The 12,601-nt window shown below is 36.0% G+C and overlaps 1 protein-coding gene across 7 annotated transcripts in view; it reads left to right on the forward strand.

Moving 5' to 3' along the window:
* Positions 1-12,601, forward strand: part of MAPK10 (mitogen-activated protein kinase 10) — a 350,858-nt gene that overhangs the window by 279,717 nt on the left and 58,540 nt on the right. The gene's annotated exons all lie outside the window — the stretch shown is intronic.

Below are 12,601 nucleotides of genomic sequence, written 5' to 3' on the forward strand. Positions count from 1 at the left end.
AGGTATATTCATAGCTAGATAATAAATGACAAAATCTTTTAGTTTAAGACTAAATATTTGTGCTTTTATATCATAAAAATATTCACTTGGCATGGAAATCTTTTATCAAGTTAGATTTATGTGTACTCACAAATGTAATAGGTTTATTATTAACACATAATCAGAGAGCATTCATATGAATTTCATTTTTAAATTGATATTCTAAAATTATTTTTCTCATTTACTTAATTTCTAGGAATAATAGCTCCATTCCTGCTCTTATTTTCTCCACATTATTAGCAAGTACAATAATTAAAACCTCATTAATAATAATGATTATATGAAATATCTGAAGAGACCAAATTTACGTCACTTGAATAAGTAAAAGTGATCCTCTCTTAAGCAGCTAATAATTAGCAATTAAAGATTCTAGAGGCTCTGCAGTATTAAAAAGATATGGATAATGTGATTTAGTGTACGGGTTTATAATAACTTATTATCTTTAGTTAGTTAAATATCCTCTTACATGTAGTCATTTATGAAAATATTATATCCTCACCATACTAAAGATAAAATGATCATTACTTAAATGATAATTCAAAAACAAAATCAAGCCTATAGTAATGGTGTTTTAAAGTATAATTAAAGTAAATCTAATTACTAATATTATAGCCTAATCATATTATAATTAGCCATTTGCTCTGAGGATTAATATATCACATATATATAGTTGCATATGTATATTCTCTGTATGTATTAAAGGACCAATTTACAAAATGACTGAGTTAGGCACTCAGGTTTGTAGAATAAAAATCTTAACTTGAAATGTTTTGTTTAGTTAAAAATAAAGCTGCACTACTTTTAATTCTATTCTTACTAAAAACTTTTGTCTAGTTTCATATATGGCACACATTTATTTCTAAAAAAATTATGTCTATATTGCAGTATTGTCTCCTACATATGCATTTTACTAAGTAGCATCTATAAATTTGCCACATTCATGTTTATGCTCTTTAAAAGTATGTTGGTGTGACAAAAACTAAATTCCTCCAGATTTTAAACAAACAGGATTTCTTTGATTCCCAATGAATTATAAACTTGAGTTTGGCCTTTGAATATGAACATGAAACAGTTCTTAAGTTTTGGCTAATTTTAGACATTTGATAAAAATAGACTCAATCTGTTAACTCTGTAATCTGATTTTTCAGAAGTTCATTATGCTTGAATAATTGATGACTGAAATGAATTATTTGCCACCTGTAAATTAAAATGATTGATTTTCATTACTTTTCCTTCATTTTCTGTTAAAGAAAATCAAATCAGATTTCCACAACTGAGTTATTAAGTACAGATTAACATTTCTTAGAATCTATTTTTTGGAAGAAGTTGCTTGGTTATCATTTCTTAACTTGGGTGTCAAAATCCCTTATAAGTAAGCCTTTGGGTTGCTGCTAATGTTAAAAAGTCTCATATTAGATGTCTTTTCAATACTTGAGCTTGGTATTTTTATATTGGGTCATTTCTGGAGCATTTGTGTCAGGATACATTTGTAAATTTTTTGAAGGGCAAATGGGAATTATTTTCTAAAGCGTCTTCTCTCATTGTAAGATGTGGTCTTTTCACAATTTCAAACATGTAGGTAAGTTTAAATCAGTACTTTTCAAGCAAGCAAATTATGAACACTGAGTATCATAACATTAAGCTCTTAAAATGCAAGACATTACTTATTTTTTAAAAATTCCCTATTATTAAATATGACTTTTCTAAAAGTGGCAATAAAATCATATCTAAATCTATTAGATATATAATATGTATAGTATACACCTGTACAATATATCATAGGGAGTCATATTATTTTTAATCAACATATCCTTATTTATATGAAGACATTCTCAAAATAAATGATTGATAAAAGTCCTTGCAATATGAGCTATACATATATTCTTAATATATAAAATAACAGCAAAACTTGAAATATTAATAAGTTCTTATACCCTTTATCTTTTATGCCTAAACAAATTCAACACAGTATTTTTAGCATTGAGAAATTGATACCCCAAAACAGTTCATTTATATACTACTTTATTAATAGATGTATTTTAAGATACATACTAATTGAATTTTATTCAAATTAAATGTGTTTAACTTTCTGCAGAAGAGTCAGAATTCAACTATCGAGATACTTTTCTATTGGAATATCTCCTAATGAATTTCACCCTGGCAGACAATTTTACTTTAAAAATTACAAAATATTTTATATTACACAAGTGAATTAATATTAAATTCACAGCTTTTGAAGAAGATCAATAAAATGAACGAACATATACTACCACTCAGGTTAAAAAGTAGAACATTACCAATACCTTTGAATTATTTTGTGTGCTCCTCCTCAATTATATCCTTTCTCTTCCTCAGAGGACACCACAGTCCTAAAGACATGTTTTTACAATGTCCTTGACTTTCCTTACATTTTTACCACATGCATACTTAACCCTAAGCAACATATTATTTAGTTTTATCTGTTTTACATATTGTACTATCATTATTTTGTGACTTGCTTTTTTTTAAGTTAATATTATACTTTTAAGATTTATCCATGTTGATGCATCAGAAATAGTTCATTCATTTTCATTACTGGATAGTATTCCAGTCTATGAATATTCTACAATAAATCCATTCTCCTATAAATAGACTTTGGAATATATTGAGTTTTTGTTTTTGCTTTCATAACCAATGAATATATGTCTCCTGGAGCACATGGACAATGTTCTTTATGATAAATGCATGGCCTCATAAGTGTGCACATATTAAACTTGACTATGTAACATCAGATTGATTTCCAGAGTAAAAGTATATAAACATAACTGTCTACTCAACATCCTTACCAACTCTTGATATTTGTCAGATTTGTTTTTAAATTTGTTAGCAATCTCTTGGGTATAAAATTCTATTTCATTGGAGCTTTTATTTACATTTTCTTTACAAGCATCTTTCCCTATTTATTGGCCATAAGTATTTCCCCCTTGGTAATATGTTTAAAAGTTTTTTTAAAACAATTTTTTTCTATTGTATTTTAAAAAACAGATTAGTAGGAGTTCTTTATTTATTCCAGTACCTAATCTTTGTCCATTTTATGTGTTGCAAATATCTTCTCCCTCTATTTAGATTATTTTCCCATTTTATTATATAGTGATTTTGGAATTTGGCAATCTGTTTTTATTTTATTTTTTTATAGTTCATGTATTTTTATGTCTTGTTAAAGAATCCTTTGATGCCTTTATATTCTCTTGTAATTTTGCTGTGGATGTTTTAAAGTTTAATCTCTTATATTTAAGCCTTTAGTTCACTTGGAAATGATTTTTCTGTATGATGTGAAAGAGGGATTTCAGTTCCATTTACTGACTAACTTATTATTTCTTCATTGACCTATAAGTTTTCACGTTTTGGGGGAAGGGGTATTAGATTCTGGGCTCTATATTCTGTTCCACTAGCTTGTTTGTCTATCTCTATACCACTACTACCCTTCCTTTTTTTTTTTTTTTAACGTCTTTATTGGAGTATAATTGCTTTACAGTAGTGTGTTAGTTTCTGCTTTATAACAAAGTGAATCAGTTATACATATACATATGTCCCCATATCTCTTCCCTCTTGAGTATCCCTCCCTCCCACCCACCTTATCCCAACCCTCTAGATGATCACAAAGCACGGAGCTGATCTCCCTGTGCTATGGGGTTTCTTCCCAATAGCTTTCTATTTTACATTTGGTAGTGTAGATATGTCCATGCTGCTCTCTCACTTTGTCCCAGCTTAACCTTCCCCCTACCCGTATCCTCAAGTCCATTTTCTAGTAGGTCTGTGTCTTTATTCCAGTCTTGCCCCTAGGTTTTTCATGACCATTTTTTTAGATTCCATATATGTGTGTTAGCCTATGGTATTTATTTTTCTCTTTCTGACTTACTTCACTCTGTATGACAGTCTCCAGGTCCAACCACCTCACTACAAATAACTCAATTTCGTTTCTTTTTATGCCTGAGTAATATGGGCCACATCTTTATCCATTCATCTCTTGATGGACACTTAGGTTGCTTCCATGTCCTGGATACTGGAAATAGAGCTGCAATGAACATTTTGGTACATGACTATTTTTTGAATTATGGTTTTCTCAGGTATATATGCCCACTAGTGGGATTGCTGGGTCGTATGGTAGTTCTATTTTTAGTTTTTTAAGGAACCTCCATACTGTTCTCCATAGCGGCTATAACAATTTACATTCCCACCAACAGTGCAAGAGGGTTCCCTTTTCTCCACACCCTCTCCAGCATTTATTGTTTGTGGATTTTTTGATGATGGCCATTCTGATTGGTGTGAGATGATATCTCATTGTAGTTTTGATTTGCATTTCTCTAATGATTAATGATGTTGAGCATTCTTTCATGTGTTTGTTGGCAATCTGTATATCCTCTTTGGAGAAATTTAGTATCTATTTAGACCTTCTGCCCATTTTTGGATTGGGTTGTTTGTTTTTTGATATTGAGCTGCATGAACTGCTTGTAAATTTTGGAGATTAATCCTTTGTCAGTTGCTTCATTTGCAAATATTTTCTCCCATTGTGAGGGTTGTCTTTTCATCTTGTTTATGGTTTCCTTTGCTGTGCAAAAGCTTTGAAGTTTCATTAGGTTCCATTTGTTTATTTTTGTTTTTAATTTCCATTTCTCTAGGAGGTGGGTCAAAAAGTATCTTTCTGTGATTCATGTCGTAGAGTGTTCTACCAATGTTTTCATCTAACAGTTTCATAGTGTCTGGCCTTACATTTAGGTCTTTAATCTATATTGAGTTTATTTTTGTCTATGGAGTTAGGGAGTGTTCTACTTTCATTCTTTTACATGTAGCTGTCCAGTTTTCCCAGCACCATTTATTGAAGAGGCTGTCCTTTCTCCACTGCATATTCTTGCCTCCTTTATCAAAGATAAGGTGACCATGTGTGCATGGGTTTCTCTCTGGGCTTTCTGTCCTGTTTCATTGATCTATATTTCTGTTTTTGTGCCAGTACCATACTGTCTTGATTACTGTAGCTTTGTAGTATATTCTGAAGTCAGGGAGCCTGATTCCTCCCACTCCATTTTTCTATCTCAAGATTGCTTTGACTATTCGGGGACTTTTGTATTTCCATACAAATTGTGAAATTTTTGTTCTAGTTCTATGAAAACTTCCAGTGGTAGTTTGACAGGGATTGCACTGAATCTGTAGATTGCTTTGGGTAGTAGAGTCATTTTCACAATGTTGATTCTTCCAATCCAAGAACATGGTATATCTCTCCATCTATTTGTATCATCTTTAATTTCTTTCATCAGTGTCTTATACTTTTCTGCATACAGGTCTTTTGTCTCCTTAGATAGGTTTATTCCTAGATATTTTAATCCTTTAGTTGCAGTGGTAAATGGGAGTGTTTCCTTAAATCTCTTTCAGAATTTTCACTGTTAGTGTATAGGAATGCAAGATATTTCTGTGCATTAATTTTGTATCCTGCTACTTTACCAAATTCATTGATTAGCTCTAGTAGTTTTCTGCTAGCATCTTTAGAATTCTCTATGTAGAGTATCATGTCATCTGCAAAGAGTGACAGCTTTACTTCTTCTTTTCCGATTTGGATTCATTTTATTTTTTCTTCTTCTCTGATTGCTGTGGCTAAATCTTCCAAATTTATGTTGAATAATAGTGGTGAGAATGGGCAACCTTGTCTTGTTTCTGATCTTCGTGGAAAGGGTTTCAGTTTTTCGCCACTGAGGACGATGTTGGCTGTGGGTTTGTTATATGTGGCCTTTATTATGTTGAGGAAAGTTCCCTCTATGCCTACTTTCTGGAGGTTTTTTTTTATCATAAATGGGTGTTGAATTTTGTCGAAAGCTTTCCCTGCATCTACTGAGACGATCATATGGTTTTTCTCCTTCAATTTGTTAATATGGTGTATCACATTGATTGATTTGCGTATGTTGAAGAATCCTTGCATTCCTGGGTTAAACAACACTTGATCATGGTGTATGATCCTTTTAATATGCTGTTGGTTTCTGTTTGCTGAGGATTTTTGCATCTATGTCCATCAGTGATATTGGCCTGTAGATTTCTTTTCTGTGGCATCTTTGTCTGGTTTTTGTATCAGGGTGATGGTGGCCACATAGAATGAGTTTGGAAGTGTTCCTCCCTCTGCTATATTTTGTAAGAGTTTGAGAAGGATAGGTGTTAGCTCTTCTCTAAATGTTTGATAGAATTTGCCTGTGAACCCATCTGGTCCTGGGCTTTTGTTTGTTGGAAGATTTTTTTTTTTTTTTTTACATCTTTATTGGAGTATAATTGCTTTACATAGCTGTGTTAGTTTCTGCTTTATAACAAAGTGAATCAATTATACATATACATATGTTCCCATATCTCTTCCCTCTTGCATCTCCCTCCCTCCCACCCTCCCTATCCCACCCCTCTAGGTAGTCACAAAGCACTGACCTGATTTCCCTGTGCTATGTGGCTGCTTCCCGCTAGCTATCTATTTTACATTTGGTAGTGTAGATATGTCCATGCCACTCTCTCACTTTGTCCCAGCTTACCCTTACCCCTCCCCATAGCCTCAAGTCCATTCTCTAGTAGGTCTGTGTCTTTATTCCTGTCTTGCCCCTAGGCTCTTCATGACATTTTTTTTCTTAAATTCCATAATTATGTGTTAGCATACGGTATTTGTCTTTCTTTTTCTGACTTACTTCACTCTGTATGACGGATACTATGTCCAACCACCTCATTACAAATAGCTCAATTTTGTTTCTTTTTATGGCTGTGTAATATTCCATTGTATATATGTGCTACTTCTTCTTTATCCATTCATCTGATGACGGACACTTAGGTTGTTTCTATCTCCTGGCTATTGTAAATAAAGCTGCAATGAACATTTTGGTACATGACCCTTTTAGAATTATGTTTTTCTCAGGGTATATGCCCAGTTGGGATTGCTGGGTCATATGGTAGTTCTATTTGTAGTATTTTAAGGAACCTTCATACTGTTCCCCATAGTGGCTGTACCAATTCACATTCCCACCAGCAGTGCAAGACTGTTCCCTTTTCTCCACATCCTCTCCAGCATTTATTGTTTCTAGATTTTTTTATGATGGCCATTCTGACCGGTGTGAGATGATACCTCATTATAATTTTGATTTGCATTTCTCTAATGATGTTGAGCATTCTTTCAGGTGTTTGTTGGAACTCTGTATATCTTCTTTGGAGAAATGTCTATTTAGGTCTTCTGCCCATTTTTGGATTGGGTTGTTTGTTTTTTTGTTATTGAGCGCATGAGCTGCTTGTAAATTTTGGAGATTAATCCTTTGTCAGTTGCTTCATTTGCAAATATTTTCTCCCATTTCGAAGGTTGTCTTTTCATTTGTTTATGGTTTCCTTTGCTGCGGAAAAGCTTTGAAGTTTCATTAGGTCCCATTTGTTTATTTTGTTTTTATTTCCATTTCTCTAGGAGGTGGGTCCAAAAGGATCTTGATGTGATTTATGTCATAGAGAGTTCTGCCTATGTTTTCCTCTAAGAGTTTGATAGTTTCTGGCCTTACATTTAGGTCTTTGATCCATTTTGAGCTTATTTTTGTGTATGGTGTTAGAGAGTGATCTAATCTCATACTTTTACAGGTACCTGTCCAGTTTACCCAGCACCACTTGTTGAAGAGGCTGTCCTTTCTCCACTGTACATTCCTGCCTCCTTTATCAAAGATAAGGTGACCATATTTGCGTGGGTTTATCTCTGGGCTTTCTATCTTGTTCCATTGATCTATCTTTCTGTTTTTGTGCCAGTACCATACTGTCTTGATTACTGTAGCTTTGTAGTATAGTCTGAAGTAATGGAGCCTGATTCCTCCAGCTCCGTTATTTTGTTCTCAAGATTGCTTTGGCTATTCGGGGTCTTTTGTGTTTCCATACAAATTGTGAATTTTTTTGTTCTAGTTCTGTGAAAAATGGCAGTGGTAGTTTGACAGGGATTGCATTGAATCTGTAGATTGCTTTGGGGAGTAGAGTCATTTTCACAGTGTTTTTTCTTCCAATCCAAGAACATGGTATATCTCTCCATCTATTTGTATCATCTTTAATTTCATCAGTGTCTTATAATTTTCTGCATACAGGTCTTTTGTCTCCTTAGGTAGGTTTATTCCTAGCTATTTTATTCTTTATGTTGCAATGGTGAATGGGAGTGTTTTCTTGATTTCACTTTCAGATTTTTCATCATTAGTGTACAGGAATGCCAGAGATTTCTGTGCATTAATTTTGTATCCTGCTACTTTACCAAATTCATTGATTAGCTCTAGTAGTTTTCTGCTAGCATCTTTAGGACTCTCTATGTATAGTATCATGTAATCTGCAAACAGTGACAGCTTTACTTCTTCTTTTCCGATTTGGATTCCTTTTATCTCCTTTACTTCTCTGATTGCTGTGGCTAAAACTTCCAAAAGGATGTTGAATAAGAATGGTGACAGTGGGCAACCTTGTCTTTTTCCTGATCTTAGTGGAAATGCTTTCAATTTTTCACCATTGAGGACGATGTCGGCTGTGGGTTTGTCATATATGGCCTTTATTATGTTGAGGAAAGTTCCCTGTATGCCTACTTTCTGGAGGCTTTTTATCATAAATGGGTGTTGAATTTTGTCAAAAGCTTTCTCTGCATCTATTGAGATGATCATATGGTTTTTCTCCTTCAATTTGTTAATATGGTGTATCACATTGATTGACTTGCATATATTGAAGAATCCTTGCATTCCTGGAATAAACCCCACTGGATTGTAGTATGTTTCTATTACCGTTTTCTTAAATTGTTTTGGGTTTGTTATTGTAGTTCTTTTCCTTCTCTTGTGTTTCCTGCCTAGAGAAGTTCCTTTGGCATTTGTTGTAAAGCTGGTTTGGTGGTGCTGAATTCTCTCACCTTTTGCTTGTCTTTAAAGGTTTTAATTTCTCCATCAAATCTGAATGAGATCCTTGCTGGGTAGAGTAATCTTGTTTGTAGGTTTTTCTCCTCCATCACTTTAAATATGTCCTGCCACTCCTTTCTGGCTTGAAGAATTTCTGCTGAAAGATCATCTGTTAACCTTATGGGGATTGCCTTGTGTGTTATTTGTTGTTTTTACCTTGCTGCTTTTAATATTTGTTCTTTGTATTTAAGTTTTGATAGTTTGATTAATATGTGTCTTGGTGTGTTTCTTGGTGGATTTAACCTGTATGGGACTCTCTGTGCTTCCTGGTCTTGATTAACTATTTCCCATAGTAGGGAAGTTTTCAACTATAATCTCTTCAAATATTTTCTCAGTCCCTTTTTTTTTCTCTTCTTCTTCTGGGACCCTTATAATTCGAATGTTGGTGCATTTAATGTTGTCCCAGAGGTCTCTAAGTCTGTCCTCAATTCTTTTCATTCTTTTTTCTTTATTCTGCTCTGCAGTAGTTATTTCCACTATTTTATCTTCCAGGTCACTTATCCGTTCTTCTGCTATTGATTCCTTCTAGAGAATTTTTAATTTCAATTATTGTGTTGTTCATCACTGCTTGTTTGCTTTTTAGTGCTTCTAGGTCCTTGTTAAACGTTTCTTGTATTTTTTCCATTCCATTTCCAAGATTTGGATATCTTAATATTATTACTCTGCATTCTTTTTCAGGTAGACTGCCTATTTCCTCTTCCTTTGTTAGGTCTGGTCTGTTTTTGCCTTGCTCCTTCATTTGCTGTGTGTTTTTTTGTCTTCTCATTTTGCTTAACTTACTGTGTTTGGGGTCTCCTTTTTGCAGGTTGCACGTTCATAGTTCCCGTTGTTTTTGGTGTCTGTTCCCAGTGGCTAAGGTTGGTTCAGTGTGTTGTGTAGGCTTTCTGGTGGAGGCGGCTAGTGCCTGTTTTCTGGTGGATGAGGCTGGATCTTGTCTCTCTGGTGGGCAGGTCCACGTCTGGTGGTGTGTTTTGGGGTGTCTGTAGCCTTCATATGATTTTAGGCAACCTCTGTGCTAATGAATGGGGTTGTGTTCCTGTCTTGCTAGTTATTTGGCATAGGGTGTCCTGCACTGTTGCTTGCTGGTCGTTGAGTTGAGCTGGGTCTTTGCATTGAGATGGAGATCTCTGGGAGATTTTTGCTGTTTGATATTACATGGAGCTGGGAGGTCTCTTTTGGACCAGTATCCTGAACTTGGCTCTCCCACCTCAGAGGTACAGCCCTGACACCTGGCTGCTGCACCAAGAGCCTGTCATCTATGCGGCTCAGAATAAAAGGGAGAAAAAGAAGAAAGAAGGAAAGATGAAGATAAAATAAAATATTTATTAAAATAAAAGAGAATTATTTAAAAAATAATTTTTAAGGAGTTAAAAAAAAAAAGAAGAAAGTAAGTAAGAAGAGAGCAACCAAACCAAAAAACAAATCCACCCATGATAACAAGTGCTAAAAATTATACTTAAAAAAAAATATATATATCATTGGACCACAAAACCCTAGGACAAATGGTAAAAGCAAAGCTATGCAGACAAAAATCACACACAGAAGCATACACATACACAATCACAAAAAGAGAAAAAGGGAAAAAAAAATATATATCATTGCTCCCAAAGTCCACCTCCTCAATTTGGAATGATTCGTTTTCTCTTCAGATATTCCACAGATGCAGGGTACATCAAGTTGATTGTGGAGATTTAATCCGCTGCTCCTGAGGCTGCTGGGAGAAATTTCCCTTTCTCTTCTTTGTTCACACAGCTCCTGGGGTTCAGCTTTGGATTTGGCCCTGCCTCTGCATGTAGGTCGTCTGAGGGCGTCTGTTCTTCGCTCAGACAGGACAGGGTTAAAGGAGCAGCTGATTTGGGGGCTCTGGCTCACTCAGGCCCTGTGGGAGGGAGGGGTATGGATGCGGGGCGAGCCTGCAGTGGCAGAGTCTGGGGTGACATTACACCAGCCTGAGGCGCGCCGTGTGTTCTTCCGGGGAAGTTGTCCCTGGATCACAGGACCCTGGCAGTGGCGGGCTGCACAGGCTCCCGGGAGAGGAGGTGTGGTTGGTGACGTGTGTTTGCACACAGGCTTCTTGGTGGCGGCAGCAGCAGCCTTAGCGTCTCATGCCCATCTCTGGGGTCCGCGCTGATAGCTGCGGCTCACGCCCGTCTCTGGACCTCCTTTAAGCAGTGTTCTTAATCCCTTCTCTTCACGCACCAGGAAACAAAGAGGCAATAAAAAGTCTCTTTCCTCTTTGGCAGTTCCAGACCTTTTCCTGGACTCCCTCCTGGCTAGCTGTGGCGCACTTGCCCCCTTCAGGGTGTGTTCACGCCACCAACCCCCGTCCTCTCCCTGGAATCCAACCTCCGAAGCCCGAGCCTCAGCTCCCAGCCCCCGCCTGCCCTGGCAGATGAGCAGACAAGCCTCTCGGGCTGGTGAGTGCTGGTCGGCACCGATCCTCTGCGGGAATCTCTCCACTTTGCCTTCCGCACCCCTGTTGCTGCGCTCTCCTCCGTGGCTCCGAAGCTATCCCCATACTCCACCCACAGTCTCCGCCCGCGAAGGGGCTTCTAGCATGTGGAAACCTTTCCTCCTTCACAGCTCGCTCCCACTGGTGCGGGTCCTGTCCCTATTCTTTTGTCTCTGTTTATTCTTTTTTCTTTTGCCCTACCCAGGTACGTGGGGAGTTTCTTACCTTTGGGGAAGTATGAGGTCTTCTGTCAGCATTCAGTAGGTGTTCTGTAGGAGCTGTTCCACATGTAGATGTATTTCTGATGTATTTGTGGAGAGGAAGGTGACCTCCGCGTCTTACTCTTCCACCATCTTGAAGCTCCTCCTACCCTTTCTTAATGAATACAGTTGTACACTATACACATATCAGGTAGGGTAAATATCTGACTTCTTTGTCATCTTCAGAAGTAGCTTAGTGTTTAATGAACTGTTGCTCTTCCTCAAATATTTTAGATTGGCTTGCTAACTTCTGTAAAATGATCCCTATTGGTATTTATATTGGAATTGTATTGAATCTGTATTTCAATTTGTGGAGAATTGCTGTTTTAATTCAGACAATTTTTATCCTTCTGCTGAAGGCACAAGAATCTTAGCATATGTTCATAATTTAGATCATTACTATACCAATTTACATATGCTCTCTATGCCCAGTATTTTAATTCTCTTCTTTTAGCCTCATAAATTGACAATATTATCATTGGATTGCATACAGGTAGAGTTTGTTTAGATTCATCCTTCTGATTATCATTTTCTTGGTTTATCACTATTTCTTGCAATTTGGCCCTTTACTTTGAGATTATTTTCTTTCCTTCCGAAGTACATCCTTTAATGGGAGTCTTTGACAATAAAACTCTGTTTTTTGATTGGTGTTCCCTTACTTGAAAGAGAGCTTTGTTGGATATAGAATTTTAGATTGACAGCTATTTCTTCCAACATTTTAGAAGTGTTATTCCACTGGCTTTTTGTTTTCAATATTACTGGTGAATAATTAGCTGTCAGTGTGATAGTCATCTTTGGGCATAGTCTGTCCTTTTTCTTGGTCTTTGGTTATCTACTGTTTCTCTCCTATGTGACTAGGTTTGGATTTCTTTTTATTTATCTCTTGGGATTCACTGTGTTGTCTGAATTCC

Source organism: Aethalodelphis obliquidens, unplaced genomic scaffold, assembly GCF_003676395.1.
Source record: "Aethalodelphis obliquidens isolate GAN/ISIS:26980383/991018 unplaced genomic scaffold, ASM367639v1 scaffold95, whole genome shotgun sequence".
Taxonomy (NCBI): Eukaryota; Metazoa; Chordata; class Mammalia; order Artiodactyla; family Delphinidae; genus Aethalodelphis; species Aethalodelphis obliquidens.